This window comes from Lepidochelys kempii, chromosome 7, assembly GCF_965140285.1.
Source record: "Lepidochelys kempii isolate rLepKem1 chromosome 7, rLepKem1.hap1, whole genome shotgun sequence".
NCBI lineage: Eukaryota > Metazoa > Chordata > Testudines > Cheloniidae > Lepidochelys > Lepidochelys kempii.
The window spans coordinates 67,561,411-67,578,113 of NC_136386.1; the positions used below are offsets into that span (position 1 = coordinate 67,561,411).

Consider the following 16,703-nt stretch of genomic DNA (forward strand, 5'->3'; position numbering starts at 1 on the left):
GGCTGGGAACCATGGCCAATGGGAGCTGCAGGGGTGGCGCCTGCGGCTGGGACAGCACACAGAACTGCCTGGCCACCCCTCCAAGTAGGAGACAGGGGGGACATGCCGCTGCTTCTTGGAGCTGCCAGAAGTAAGGGCCGCCCGGAGACTGCATCCCTGACCCCTTCCCATGCCCCTCACCCTCTGCCCCAGGCCTGGTCCCCCTCCTCCCCTCCAAACCCTTCAGTCCCAGCCCAGAGCACCTTCCTGCACTCCCAACCCCTCATCCCCACTCCAGAGCCCGCACCTCTAGCCAGAGCCCACACGCATACCCCAACCCCATGTCCCAGCCCAGAGCCCCTTCCTGCACCCTGAACTCCTCATTTATGGCCCCATCCCAGAGCCTGCACCCCCAGCTGGCACCCTCACCCCTCCCCACACCCCAAGCCCCAGTTTCATGCACATTCATGGCCCCCCATACAATTTCCATACCTAGATGTGGCCCTTGGGCCAAAAAGTTTGTGCACCCCTGTTCTAGACTGTAAACTTTCTGGTCCAGGGATTCTCTTATTTCTTCACTCTCTATAAATGTGTGAGCATTGGCAACACCGACATGCCTTGGGGGGTGGTCAGGAGCATGTTCAGCAAGGGAACATGAATCTTATGGGGTCTAGAATCTTATGTCCCGCGTATGTATGTTTGGCTTATGATGTTGGCCAAGATGCTCTGCAGGTGCTCAGGACCAGGAGTTACCTGAAGAAATGGCTGTGGAGTCCACAAAGTGCTGGGTTGTGTTCTGTTTGTTAGAAATCCCCAGTCTTCCCTTGCCCCCTTCCCTACCACCCCAAAATGAAACAGAAAACAGTGCCCCTACCGGAGATGACAGGAGCCTGGAGAGCACCTTTGAGTGTTTGATTCACAAATAATCCAAATAGGTTTAACCAGCTTTAATTTGGGCTTTGATCATATCTCCCCATTAAAGTAAATGGAAGGGATATTCATGGCTTTGCTACTGTGGCTAATGTTAACCTGGAGACACTTTACCGCTCTACCCCACCAAGAACAGACCTCTCTTCTTTCAAGAAAGAAGGGGAGATAGAATTTGCCACAGGATGCCCCCTTTGCTGCTGAAGTATGCTCCAGGAGCTAAGCTTTTCATTAAAAATGAATCCAGTGTAACTAATGCAACCTTATCTGCCTGACTCAGCAGACGCAGGGCAGGAAACAATAGCTCTGAAAGGTGTGAAATGCCCCATTCATCTCAACAAGGCATCAATTTTTGGAATGGAATAATGCCAATTTAAATGTCAATGTCATTAAGGCATACACAACAAGGTCAACAATGCAAGCTTAGCAGATAAAGCTTACACTTACCATAGGCATGGAATGGATAGGTCACGCTTTTCTTATGAGAGAAAGTTTCATGTTGATTGGCTTCTGACTCAGCCAATCACTGCATGGGGCCACTTTCAGACGGGGTCCCTCCCCCCAACCAGAGACCTCCTCAAAATTTGGATCTGTATTTGCCGTCAGATGCAGACAGAGCCCTGGTGTTTTTATCACTGTGCCACAGAATTTCAGAGCAGGTTTCAGTGGCTGCAGTCTCTGCTAGTCACTTGGTACCGTTGCACCTAGTCTGGGGCCAGGAGTTCCTGAAATACAGGTACTAATTTTGCCAGTGCATATGCAGCTAGGCTTTTAACAAAAGCCTCAATTCCTCAGAAACTGATGGGGCTGTAATGAAGTTCATTGTAACTTGGAGTCAATTCCAGCTGATTTTGAGCCCTATGGAAAACATGTTGGAATTAAGTGCTTAGAAGGCTGGGATTTTTCACTGAGCTGTTCTACCCCCATACTATTTGTGAATGTACTCCACAAAATCAAAGGAAGGGTGCAGAGTACTCTCATCAGGTGAGATGAGCAGTGGAGGATGGTGTATTAAACCAGCAGACCAAGCACAGCTGTGTTTCAACAGCCAGTTATTGTGGGGGGTTTATTACATAAAGTTGGGACTGAGCAGCGGTGAGACCAACTGGAGGGAGGGAGAGAGGGGGAAGAAAGCTTGTGTGTGTTGATCATAAACAGCTGCTGCCTCTTCAAAAATTACTCAGCACTGTGTGCTGTTATGCCATAGTTCAGCTCTGTGGTTTAATTGCAATTAGCCTACCTCCTTCCTGTGGGCGGGGCTTATTCTATAAAGGGGCTGCCCAACTGAGGTTTGCTTTTGACTACTATTCTTCGATCAAATGGTGTTCCTGGTGTAGAGAAGAAGGTAGAGTTGAAAGAGAAAGGGGCAGGTGAAAGAAAAGGCAGAAGGAGGAATGATCCAAGTTTTGACAGAGTGTAGTTGTCACTACAAGCTACTCTCATTCTCTTTCTCAAGCAAGAAAAGAAAGTAAGGGAAGGAAATAAATGAAATTACAGGAAAATCTTCTGTTTGAGCTACCTCTGTGGGATATGAGAATATTAGGCATCTCCTTGTTCGGAATAGAAACCACTATAAGACATGTTAATGCTACAAAAATAGAAGAAATGTTTTAAAAATTAAATAACTAGTACAAGAAGATAGGTAGGAGCAACAGGGATACATTTAATAATCAAATATGATGTTACAAAAATAAGAACTGATTAGAGATGACCCGATGTTCTGTTTTTCCTCCTAAGCATCTCTGATTTTCAGTTTGTAGGTGAGATATCTAATATCCAAAAATTCCAATCTATTTACCATTATAAACAACAACGAAAAATTGACTGTGGTGACCTATAACAAAGTAATGCCCAATCCTACAAAGATGCAGGCATATGTTTAACTCTGAGTGTATGCAATCCCATTGTCTTCAGTGGGACTATTGCACATGTACAAATGTTTGCAAGGTGGGGTCGAAATACACAGGGATTATTTTACTCATCAAGGACATGCAACCATCCTATTAGTGTGCTGCCAGCTGGCCTGAGCAGACATCTGAGTATATGTGACTATATGGGGCAATGAGGCAATTTGGTTGCTGCCGAATTCTAATTCACTCACAGTCTGCCTGAAAGCGTTGCCAGACAAGGAGTAGCCTTTGTTCAATAAGCAGTGCTAGGTGAAAATAAAAGGGCCAAAAGTTCAGACCTAGGAGAACAATCACCATGTTAGGGAAGGAACTTTTTGAGGAACTGTGTTCTTGTACTTGCCCATCTCTTGGTGCCCCCCTTTACTTGTTGGTTTAGGAGCCTAGCTGCACAGTTTAATCTGTTGTTTGTGTGGGGTGGGGACTGTATTATAACAGGTTGGCCTTGTTTGAACATTGTTTATGGGCAAGCTTAAGCCCACAGGTAAAATACAGTTTGGTTCTATCTACACAGGCAAGAGACAACTGGTTAAAATTAAGGTCCCAGGAACAGTTACGATCCCTAATACTTGCCTGTTGTATGTGGTTTGTGAGGTTTCATTAACATTTTTAAAGTACTTTGAGATTCTTAGATGAAAGGCAGGTATCATTGTAGGTATGGCTTGAATTAGTGCTGTCTGCTTGTCCATGTATAGCCAAGGTTCATAAAAGGAGATTTAGAAAGCATAAATCCTCAAGTAGTTAAAGCAACCCCATTAATCTGAGGCAACTCCAGAGTTAGAGTTTTTTGAAAGCTTCACAGTGCTTTATAAACCATATCTGATACTCTCTGAAAGCTGAAAACTCACTCTCTCCCCTAGCAAGCCAGCTTTGATGCCAAGAACACTTAGAGCTAATTTTCTCTTCTTTGCCCTTGCCGTTGACCTCATTTACAGAGATGAAAGGAGAGAAAACAATTAGTTCACTGAGAAATTCTATTATGTGCAAGGGATGTGGACATTTGATCAATACTCTAGGGTTATGGTCTCAGCTAGAAGGGGATATTTGTCTCCGGATTGACTGATGCCCATTAGTCCCAGAAGTCTTTGCGAAGGAGTAAGATAGTGATCCAACCTTTTACTGCTGAAAATCTAAAATATACCATTTAATCTTCTCAAGTGGTGGGCTAGGATGGATTTTAAACCTAATTCATCATGCTGAGGAAGCATAAGGGCTAATTAGGGAAATGTGCCTGCAGTTTAACTAATTTTGTAAAAAGATAACCGATTATTTCTTTGTATGTTTGTGTCTATATTCTCTACCTCCCGCCATCCCCTTAAGATACTAGCGAAAGTCCTAGTCCAATAAGATGGTCAGTGCAGGCTGGATCCTTCTACCTACCTGGAACAACATGGGCTTCAAGTTTGGAGCTGGTCGTGTTCTAGGAACCTACACGCTGCTGCCGTTCTGAAGATGTTCTGTCTGCTGCCCACCACAGCTCTCATTTTAGCCTTGTCAGTTAGCTCGCTTGTACCAATTCCAGACTGTCAAATATTTTGAATAAGCGATTCTTAAAATATTAAATATCGTGTTCAGAACCATAAACTGTAGCAGTCACACATGTACTCTTCTTTCAGCTACTTTCAAGTTACAGTAATTTACTGTCTTTTTAAGATGGGACAGAAATCAGCTGCACACAAGATAACAAAGAGGTTATTTCGCTGCATTATCTTACCTCCCTCCATCTCCTTAATATGCTGCCGTAAACTTAATCTGATGAGCTGATCTGTGCAGGCTGGATAGTTCCATCCACATGGAAAAACATGGCCTTCAGCACATCTGTTAACAGGCAGTAAAGGTTGAATGAATCAGCGTTCCATTTTCCAACTCTTAAGCAGAGACATAGCTGGCCCACAATTGTATAGCTTGTCATGTTGTTAAAATCTCATTGAATTGAGCATCAAGGTCAAGACTGTGTGACTCTGCAGACTCCCTATTCAAGTCAGTTGGGTGGGTGAAATGGCCCTGGCTCCTTTTTAAATTGACACTTCATTGAGGCACTGTATGTGTGTATTGGGGTTTCAGGGTGCAATAGAGTTATCGTCTTTGAGGCTACTGTTGTCTGTATGGGAGACGGTTTTCTGCAGGGCTAGACACAAGGGTAGCTGTGAGTCAGCTGCATTGTTGAAGGCTCTTTGAAAAACAGAAGTGTTAAATACTGTGCAAAGCAGCAAAGGTAGGGCAAAGACACCAAAATTGTGGGTCTGATTTTTTTTTAACAGGATCTATGCAAATAATTTCCAATGAATGAAGCGCTGATGCTGTTATAAGAAAAGGGTTAAATCAACATAACACCCCTATGAAATGTACAGAAGGATGGCTGGTGATATTAATCATAATCAGCACTTCCTATACTAATGCACTTTAAGCACATTTATTAATTTCATGCCACTAGCAGCCTCCAGGAACAGATGATTTACCAGATTGAGTAAGACAGTTGGTCCTTAGAGTCAGTCATCCTGCCTCCAGAAGTGGCCTATGTCTGATGTGACAGAGAACAGATATTTTGCATTTGAATAGCACCTTCCATCCATAATGTATACCTCACAGCAACCCTAATAGGTGGTAATGAGCCGTGTTTACAGAAGGGGAAATAAGCATGGAAAAGTTAAATGACCTGCATAAGGTAACCCAAGCTAGTCAGTGGCAGAGCTGGCAAAAGTGCTGAAAACCCCTGGTTAACCTTATCTTTGCATGTATGCCTACACTTGTTATCAAGCACCAGAGCTGCTGCTGTGGGGCTGTGCAGAGGGATGGCCAAGAAACAACGCAGCTTCTGGATATAACCATTTTGTTGGGGCTGGGGGCTTCTTTCAAAGAGCCGTTTTGCAATGCTGCTCCCCTTTCTGGTCATTCAGTGTGTTCTCCTGAGCATTATCGTCACCACACATGTATATGGAGTGTACGAGGAGCCACCCACACTGCCACTCTGGGATTTGTAGCACGCTAGCTCGATCAAAGCTAGCACATGTCTGAGCTGGAAATTACATACCCTAAGTATCTGTGCAATGCTCAGCTCAAAGGGGGTCTTGATCTCAGATTGGAGGGGTCTCAGCACTGCTGTAATGTAAAAAATTAAAAGCTTCAAAGTTACTGGCCAGCTCTTTTAGCTTTGATTTTTTTCCCTTTCCGTCCCCCACACCTCAAAGATTAGACTGGCTAAATGGGGAATAAAGATTGGTTTATTATTGTTTCTTTTTATAAGAGCTGCCATACTGGGTCAGACCATGGTCCATCTTGCCCTGTATCCTGTCTCTGATAGAGCCCATACTGGAACTTCAGGGGGGTATACTGAACAGGGAAATTATGGAGTGATCCACCCAGTCTTCTACACCAGCTTCTGGTAGTTATAGGTTTAGAGTTGCCCTGAGCTTGAGTTTGTGTCCCTGTCCATCGTGGCTAATAGCCAGTGATGGACCTGTCTTCCATGAACTTATGCAGGTTTTTTTTGTAACCCATTTGTACTTCTGGGCATCACAACATCCCATGGCAATGAGTTCCACAGGTTAGTCGTGCATTGTGTGGAAAAGTATTTCCTTTTGTTTGCGTATTACTTTCATTGGGTGACCCCCAGTTTTTGTATTGTTTAAAAGGGTAAATAGCACATCTCTATTCACTTCTCCCAAGCCAGTCATGATTTTACAGTGATCTATCATATCACCCCCTTTGTCATCTCTTTTCTTAGTGGAACAGCTCAGTCTCTCCTCCTGTGGAAGCTGCTCTGTATCCTTGATCATCTTTATTGCCCTTCTCCGAACCTTTTCCAGTTCCACTATATCCTTTTTGAGATGGGGTGACCAGGAATGGACACAGTGTTCCATTTGCATTGTGGGGGCGAGGGCCTCTCAGAGCTACATTGTACTCAGTGCACTAGAGGATGGCCTTTGTCCCAAAGAGTTTACAGTCTCAGTTTGTAGATACTCGCTGAATTAAAAATCAACTCTGCAGGAAAAACAAAGCTGGTGAGACTGGACACACAGGTCTTTTCTCGAAATGGGACAAACTCCCAGTGCAGGCAAGGAACATAGGATTTCATGCAGAGGCAGTGGGCTCAGAAGTGCCAGTTGTAATTAAGAGTTTAAGACAGAGGGTTGGGGGGAAGACCACCACAATGGATTAATAGTATGAGGTCATCTAATCTCGTGCACTGTTAGGCCATTATTTCTTTGCTCAGGAAATCATGTTTTTAAAATATGTTGGAAAATGGTTCAAATGCTGTTGCGGCCTGTGTTAATCCCAGGAGCCAATTTGTAATGCCCTTGGTTAGAAACTGTGCTTGAAACTACAACAGACCTAGGGCTTGTCCACACTTGTGATTTTGAACCAATTTTTGCATGGATTTGCAAATAACTGTTCACATTTTTGCACTGCGTCTACACTGCAATTGAAGGTGTGCTTGCAACTCAGGTAGGCATACCCATGTTAGTCTAGCTAGCACGTGTACAAATAGTAGTGAAGACACAGCATGCGGGCTTCAGTGTGAGACATCAGTGCGAGTGCATACTCTGGTTCTCTGAGAGGCCCATATTGTCTTTCCTGTTGCTTTAATTTACCTAGCATGGATAAAAGTTAGTGCAGGTATGTAGGTCTGTACCTTCACTTGCAGCATAGACACATCCTAGAGTTCCATGGTCAGACTCTAGAGAGAGGCTAGGGCCCTGTCAAGGTTCCTCCCCCACTCTGAACTCTAGGGTATAGATGTGGGGACCTGCATGAAAAAACCCTCCTAAGCTTATCTTTACCAGCTTAGGTCAAAACTTCCCCAAGGTACAAAATATTCCCCCCGTTGTCCTTGGACTGGCCGCTACCACCACCAAACTAATACTGGTTACTGGGGAAGAGCTGTTTGGACGCGTCTTTCCCCCCAGTTACTTCCCAAAACCTTGCACCCCACTTCCTGGACAAGGTTTGGTAAAAAGCCTCACCAATTTGCCTAGGTGACTACAGACCCAGACCCTTGGATCTTAAGAACAATGAACAATCCTCCCAACACTTGCACCCCCCCTTTCCTGGGAAATGTTGGATAAAAAGCCTCACCAATTTGCATAGGTGACCACAGACCCAAACCCTTGGATCTGAGAACAATGAAAAAGCATTCAGTTTTTTACAAGAAGACTTTTAATAAAAATAGAAGTAAATAGAAATAAAGAAGTCCCCCCTGTAAAATCAGGATGGTAGATATCTTACAGGGTAATTAGATTCAAAAACATAGAGAACCCCTCTAGGCAAAACCTTAAGTTACAAAAAAGATACACAGACAGAAATAGTTATTCTATTCAGCACAATTCTTTCTCAGCCACTTAAAGAAATCATAATCTAACACATACCTAGCTAGATTACTTACTAAAAGTTCTAAGACTCCATTCCTGTTCTGTCCCTGGCAAGAGCAGCATACAGACAGACACAGACCCTTTGTTTCTCTCCCTCCTCCCAGCTTTTGAAAGTATCTTGTCTCCTCATTGGTCATTTTGGTCAGGTGCCAGCGAGGTTACCTTTAGCTTCTTAACCCTTTACAGGTGAGAGGAGCTTTCCCCTGGCCAGGAGGGATTTCAAAGGGGTTTACCCTTCCCTTTATATTTATGACAGGCCCTTTGAAACAGATTGCTACTTAAAACATGGACTAAGACCATGTCTACACACACAAGTTGTATAGCTTTAACTATACTGGTGTAGTTAAAATGGTATAGTCCCTCCCACTGTGGAGGCTTATTCTCGTAGTGGGAGGGGAATAAGTTATACTGGTATAAGGCAATATTACAAGGGGGAAAGGCAAAAGAAAATGCCTGATTGCTTTCTTTTGGGTACATGATGTCAGTCGCCTCTCCCTCCGTGAAAGCAATGGCAGACAATTGTTTTGCGCCCTTTTTCCATGCGGGCGCCATACTGCTTTCAGCAGATGGTGCAGTAGGACTGCTAACCTTCGTCATCGAACAACTGCTTCCACTGCCACACTGCTCTCCTGCTCTGGCAACAGACAGTGCAGTAGGTTGGAAAAACCCATCTTCCTACCACCGCTTCCGCTGCCACTCTGCTCTCCTGGTGGTCTCGCAGGTCCTTGATATCACCATGGTCATCCGCCGCAACTTTGCTCTCCTGCTCTTGTCTCGCTATACCATGGCAAGCATGCAGCCTGCTCAGCTCTTGTGTCCTGGCAGCAGATGGTGCAGTAGGTCTGCAAAACTGGTTGTCCAACCACCGCTTCCCCTACAGCTCTGCTCTCCTGCAGACCACGGCTTACCACTGCAAGTATGGAGCCCGCTCAGATCACCACAGCAGTTATGAGCATTGTAAACACCTCGCACATTATTATGCAGTATGTGCAGAACCAGAACCTGCAAAAGCAGGCGAGGAGGTGAAGGCAGTGCGGTGAAGAGAGTGATGAGGACATGGACACGGACTTCTCTCAAAGCACGGGCCCTGGCAATTTGGACATCATGGTGTATAGTTTTAACTATACTGGTGTAGTTGGACATCATGGGGCAGATTCATGCCGTGGAACACCAATTCTGGGCCCGCGAAACAAGCACAGACATGTTGTTGCAGGTCTGGGATGATTCCCAGTGGTTGCAAAACTTTTGCATGCATTTCATGGAACTTTGTGACTTGCTTTTCCCTGCCCTGAAGTACAAGAATACCAAGATGAGAGCAGCCCTCACAGTTCACAAGCGAGTGGCGATAGCCCTCTGGAAGCTTGCAACTCCAGACAGCTACCGGTCAGTTGGGAATCAATTTGGAGTGGGCAAATCTACTGTGGGGGCTGCTGTGATCCAAGTAGCCAACGCAATCACTGAGCTCCTGCTATCAAGGGTAGTGATTCTGGGAAATGTGCAGGTCATAGTGGATGGCTTTGCTGCAATGGGATTCCCTAAATGTGGTGGGGTGATAGACGGAATGCATATCCCTATCTTGGGACTGGAGCACCAAGGCAGCCAGTACATAAACCGCAAGGGGTACTTTTCAATGGTGCTTCAAGCACTGGTGGATCACAAGGGACGTTTCACCAACATCAACGTGGGATGGCTGGGAAAGGTACATGGCGCTCGCATCTTCAGGAACTCTGGTCTGTCTGAAGAGCTGCAGCAAGGGACTTACTTTCCAGACCAGAAAATAACCGTTGGGGTTGCTGAAATGCCTATAGTTATCTTTGGGGACCCAGCCTACCCGTTAATGCCCTGGCTCATGAAGTCAAACACAGGCACCCTGGACAGTAGTCAGGAGCTGTTCAACTATAGGCTGAACAAGCGCAGAATGGTGGTAGAATGTGCATTTGGACGTTTAAAAGCACGCTTGCGCAGTTTACTGACTTGGTCAGACCTCAGTGAAACCAATATTCCCATTGTTATTGCTGCTTGCTGTGTGCTCCACAATATCTGTGAGAGTAGGGGGGAGATATTTATGGCAGGGTGGGAGGTTGAGGCAAATTGCCTGGCCGCTGATTACGTGCAGCCAGACACCAGGGCGGTTAGAAGAGCACAGCAGGGCGCGCTGAGAATCAGAGAAGCTTTTGAAAACCAGTTTCATGGCTGGCCAGGCTATGGTGTGACAGTTCTGTTTGTTTCTCCTTGCCCTTGGTTCACTCTACTTCCCTCTAAACCAACCACCCTGCCCTCCCCTCCCACCTTCGATCACCACTTGCAGAGGCAATAAAGTCATTGTTTCAAATTCATGCATTCTTTATTAATTTGTCACACAAATAGGGGGATAACTGCCAAGGTAGCCTGGGAGGGGTGGGGTGGGGGAGGAGGGAAGGACAAGGCCACACTGCACTTCAAAACATCTTGAATGCCAGCTGTCTGTTGCTTGGGCAGTCCTCTGGGGTGGAGTGGCTGGGTGCCCGGAGCGCCCCTCCCCCCTGCGTTCTTGGGCGTCTGGATGAGGAGGCTATGGAACTTGGGGAGGAGGGCGGTTGATTACACAGGGTCTGCAGTGGCGGTCTGTGCCTTTTCTGCACCTCAACCATACTCCGGAGCATATCCGTTTGATCCTCCAGTAGCTTCAGCATTGCATCCTGCTTCCTCTCATGCTGCTGCCACCTCTCCTGTTGCTCCAGCCATCTATTCTCCCATGCATCCCTCCTGTATTTAAAAAGACATATTGGCCTTTCAAAAGGAGGGGCTGATGTTTTTGGGTTAACGGGCAGCACAAACCCAACGAACCCCCCCCGTTCCCAATTCTCTGGGATGAGCACTTCACCCCTCCCCCTAACGTGTGGCTAACAGTGGGGATGATTTCTTTTCAGCCACAGGCAAACAGCCCAGCAGGAACGGCCACCTCTGAATGTCCCCTTAATAAAATTCCCCTATTTCAACCAGGTGACTATGAATGATATCACTGTCCTGAGGATAACACAAGAGATAAAGAACGGATGTTGCTTGAATGCCAGCAAATGCTGCCATGCTTTCTTATGCAATGATTCCAGACTATGTGCTACTGGCCTGGCATGGTAAAGTGTCCTACCATGGAGGACACAATAAGGCTGCCCACCTGAGAAACCTTTTGAAAAGGCTTTGGGAGTACCTCCAGGAGAGCTGCATGGAGATGTCCTGCTCCGTCCCCAGACACATTAACAGACTTTTCCAGTAGCTGTACTGGCCGCGGATGCATCCCAAGTCATCAGGACAAATTAACCATTAAACACCCTTGGTTTTAAACCGTGTATTATATTTACAAAGGTATACTCACCAGAGGTGCCTTCTCTGCCTTCAAGGTCTGGGAGCCTGGGTTGGGAGGGTACTGTCTCCAGGGTGATCAACAGTTTCTGGCTGTCAGTGAGAACGGTTTCTCCGCTTGCTGGTGTGCACTATCTTCAACCACCACCTCCTCCTCCTCGTCTTTCTCTTCCCCAAAATCCTCATCCCTGTTGCTTGAGACTCCCTTGCAGGAGTCCACGAACAGGGGTGGGGTAGTTATAGGGGCACCCCCTAGAATTGCATGCAACTCATCATAAAAGTGGCATGTCTGGGGGTCTGACCCTGAGTGGGTGTTTACCTCTTTGGTTTTTTGGTAGGCTTGCCTGAGCTCCTTAAGTTTCATGCAGCACTGCTGCGGGTCCCTGTTATAGCCTCTGTCCTTCGTGCCCTTGGAGATTTTTTCAAATATTTTGGCATTTCGTCTTTTGGAACAGAGTTCTGATAGCACGGATTCTTCTCCCCATACAGCGATCAGATCCAGTACCTCCTGTTCGGTCCATGCTGGAGCTCTTTCGCGACTCTGGGACTCCATCATGGTCACCTCTGCTGATGAGATCTGCACAGTCACCTGTGCTGATCAGCTTGCCACGCTGGCCAAACAGGAAATTAAATTCAAAAGTTTGCAGGGCTTTTCCTGTCTACCTGGCCAGTGCATCCGAGTTGAGAGTGCTGTCCAAAGCAGTCACAATGGAGTACTCTGGGATAGCTCCCTGAGGTCAATACCATCGAATTGCATCCACACTACCCCAAATTCGACCCTGTGATGTCGATTTAAGCACTAATCGCCTTGTCGGTGAGGAGTACAGAAATTGATTTTAAGAGCCCATTAAGTCGACAAAAATGGCTTCATTGTGTGGATGGGTACAAGGTTAAATCGATCGAACACTGCTAAATTCGATCTAAACTCGTAGTGTAGACCAGGGCTTAGGCTTAGCTGACCTAGATGTGTCAGGGGTGTGAAAAAACCATACCCCTGACTAACATAGCAATGCTGAGTCCTAACCTCCAATGTAGACGCAACTATGTGGACAGAAGAATGCTTCTGTTGGTGTAGCTACTATCGCTCAGGGAGGTGATTTTCCTACTTGGATGGAAAAACCCCTTTGGGTAGTGGCATAATTTTCATAGTGTAGACACAGCCTTCATGCTTAAATGGCCCTAATTAAGGGCTGGGCTACACTGAAAAGTTACATTGTAAAAAATCCACACTCCTGAGACATCTAGTTAAACTGACCTAACCCCAGTGCAGACAGCCCTTAAGCCTGAAGAATTCCTGTATCGACTTAGCTACTGTCTCTCGGGAAGGTGGATTACCTATGACGATGGGAAAAACTCTTCTGTTGTAATAAGTGCTGCTGTAGCATTTAAAGTATAGATATAGCCTAAATTGTGAAATCACCTCAGGGAGGTGAACTGGGCATCTTTGCTGCTGCTCTTGTTTGCCTAGATCCTGTTTTTTCCATAGTGGGTCAACTAGGCAGCAGCACATGCGGTACTGTTGTGAAAGCTGCTTGCAGTGGAAAAAGCTGGGAGCGGTTTTTGTAACGAAATCTCAGGCCTGGTCTATGCACTGTTTTTGTACCACTATAACTGTTTAGGTTAGGGGTGTGATGCTTTTACTAAATTTCGAATGCTGTGAATATAGAAGCAAGAGGGCTGTTGGAAGTTGCGGAATCATCCAAATTCTTGTTCTTTTCTGAGTTTGAGAGTGAGAGTTTTTGCTCCTGTGAACAGTTACCTTCAAAAGGAATTAATGCACCTTGCTAAAGGAGTTGAATTGATTACTGTTGCCTGTGAAAAACTGCAACAAAAGAGACTCTGAAGATATTTTCTCAGAGATTTCATCCAAGCATCCTGTTTTGCAAGATGCATGTGACGAAGCCTAACATTAACATGTGCCACCAAAAGAACCAAGATATTCCCCCAGAATTTCAAGATACCATAGTCACTGAGGATTTAGCAGGATTCCAAAATGTAAATGAGCATCAGTGGTGAACAGACTTGTCAGGAATTGATTGATGAAACCAGTGGTGAATTGCAAAGGCGATTTTCTGAGAAGAACTCCAAGTTATACAAATACTTGTCAATAATCTATTCCACTGCTTCTCCAGACTTCATGAAATTGGAATCACTGTGTGCTTTGATTGAATTGCTTGGATTAGATATTGAGAAAGTGAAAGTTGAAAGGGCTGTATTTAAACTGAGAGATGAGAGAAATTGCAAAGAATTTAAAGAAGTTCTAGGTCCTGCCAACGAATTAAAGGAGGCTTTCTTACGTATTTTTGATATGTCTATAGTGGTCTTGTTGTTTGGAGCATCAACTGCAGCTTGTGAGCATTCCTTTTCTTGTTTGAAAAGAATTTTATCACACCACTGGATGAGAATGATCCAGGAAAGGAAGAGAAACCTAATTCTCATGTCATATGAAAGTGACTTGACTTCAGAACTGAACCTGGATGTCTTTGTGGAGGAATTCAGATATCGTTATTAAGAAGACTACAACTTTGGTTTCATGACTGTCTTTGTTACATAGCACTTTTTGTGTTAAGATCCATACTTTTTCTGTTTTTGAATCTTTGAATTTTTGGAATGCTTGAATATTTTCAATGTTATATTGAACAATCACATAAATATCATTTTTTCTTCTTGCATAAAAATAAAGTTTAAAAAAAAAGCTGCTGACTGAGATGGCATTTTTCATGATGTATGTGAATTTTTGAAGGCTAGGACAACTGCCCCTCTTGTCATTAATTTGACACGCCTCCCCCTCATGTTGATGTCCTTGCTACATGGCTGTTTTAATACCAAGTCCGCACAGCCCAACCCAGCTCCAACATGGGTTTTCAGATGGGCTCTGATTATTTTACCAAATAAATTGTTCATCCTGGAAAATATTTTGATTTTAGCCAGTCAGCAGGAAAAGGCTTTCATCCAGCCATTCTGCCCTTAGGCATAGCATAGGCTAAATAGTTTGCTGCTCAGGCCTTTACACATCAGGTGTCATCTCAGTTAGCATTTGATCCATTGTGATCTGTCATCAATAAACCAGTCCTGAACGGCTGTTCTCCACTGTGGAGCTCCTGCACACAACTGAGCAGAAACTGAGGCATCCTTTAGAAGGAGGACAGGATACTGAGTGGGCTCAGAGCAAAATGGGAAGAAGGATGAAGGATGCATCACTTTCTGTCTTCGCTTTGAGCATCTATATACTTATGGCCAGTCCTTCACTGTGGGCAATTACTCTTCCCCTATCCCTTGTCTTTCACCGGTGTGCTTCTCCCACATTATGGGCAGAAGGAATAGAACCTAGTTTTAGAAAGCTGCAGCTCAGTGCTTATGAACTGTGAATTCACATATAGCATTATCTAACCCACACACAGTGTTTGCCCTTTGTTCAGTGCACCTTGGAAACACAGCGCTATGTCTTAGACGTCTAATCTAAAGGCGGGAGTTTGTGCTCTTGAACTTGCAACACTATTTCACATCTGCATTGGGTGAAGGTCAAAAGTTGTTTAAAAAAAGGGATCAGGAATTATACTGGAAATATTGAGGTGTTGGGGCGAAAATCTCAGTGGATTAGACAGTGTCAAGGAAAGGAAAGCATTTGTGAGTTGCCAAGGAACCTTTCATCATTTATTGATTCTCTCTGAGTTAATAGAAAATGACAATCTAAGGTGTGTGGGTTTTTTTTATAAAAAAATGGTGAACAAGCATGGAGAGAAATACAAGGCTTGATTTAAAAAGTTATGAAGCTGATCTCCAAAACTTCAGAAGGATTTTTGTGTCGAGGTTCTTTCCCTAGCAGTATTTATAAATAATCTGGAGTGGATTAGATCTTCATGATTGAAAATTTCATTCGGGGTCATCTTTAAATGAACTCTAAAAGCATTAGATTTCACTTGGCTGGGCTCTTTGCTTTGGGCATAGGCCCAACGTATCTTCAAATCAATTCCAAGGTCCCTTTATAGCCCAAGCGGCTATTGATTTTTTTTTTCTTTTTACAAAAACTCGTCTCTAAACTGATCGTGTTATATATCTTGCCTAGTAAATCAATAGGGCTGAATTCAGATCAGGAGAAACTGCTGTACCAGGAAGTATGTGCACCCTGGCTTTTCTGTGACTGGGGAGGACACCTGGCAGTTCCAAAAAGGATCAGCAGGTGGCATTTCAGGGCTAAGACTCAGTCAGCGAACGCGGTTTCTGTTCTTACAAAGCTTTTTGTATTCCTTGTAAAGAGTGTACAACCCGAATGCATAGTCATAGTCTAATCTTCTAGTATTCCTTTCTGTCAGAAGGCCTGGTCGATACCATACACCTCATCAGTGAACCATTTTGAGGAGTTACAGAGAAAATGTGCTATGAATTAAATTCTTGTGACCAGCTCGACATACTTGAAGGGTACGCAGTGGCATATGTTTTTAACAGAGAACGTGCACAACATGCAATACCAGCCTGGGTATGTGAAGCCCTTTGTAGGGCCTTACTTACAGCACACAAGCAGGTATTGAGTGCATTTCCTGAGAACCCATTCACTGGGAAAGCTGACCGCATACTTGGTTGGACTGACATGACAATCCTGCACAGTGACAAGGATAGGAAATCAGTGCATCAGCAGTTCTCTTTCTTGTCCTATCAGTGACAGGTCATTCAGATTCATGTATTTATTCATTTGTATGTGCATTGATGTCAGGAGCAAATGTGGCATGACACAGTGTATTCTGGTGTCTTACTGAAGGATAGAATACATTCTGAGCACTCTTTTGCTGGGAAGGCAATTAACAATCAATAGGACCATATAATCCAGAGTACAGTAATAGTGAATTGACTGGGGGGTGTGTGCGGGGAATATGATCCAGGCCTATAAAATCATGAATGGTGTGGAGAAAGTGAATAAAGAAGTATTATTTACCCCTTCACATAATACAAGAACCAGGGGTCACCCAATGAAATTAATAGTTTAAAACAAACATAAGGAAGTGCTTTTTCACGGAGTGCATAGTCAACCTGTGGAACTTGTTGCTAGGTGATATAGCAATGGCTAAAAGTGTAACTGGGTTCAAAAAAGAATTAGATACATTCATGGATGATAGGTCCATCGATGGCTAATAGCCAAGATGGTCAGGGACACAACCCCGTGCTCTGGGTGTCCCCAAACCTCTGA

The 16,703-nt window shown here is 44.6% G+C and overlaps 1 long non-coding RNA gene across 1 annotated transcript in view; it reads left to right on the plus strand.

Moving 5' to 3' along the window:
* Nucleotides 1–1,526: 1,526 nt before the first annotated feature.
* LOC144930767 (uncharacterized) overlaps nt 1,527–16,703 on the plus strand; it is an 86,396-nt gene continuing 71,219 nt past the window's right edge. The window contains exon 1 of the long non-coding RNA XR_013636126.1: nt 1,527–1,642. This is a non-coding gene — a long non-coding RNA (uncharacterized LOC144930767). The remainder of the gene's footprint in view (nt 1,643–16,703) is intronic.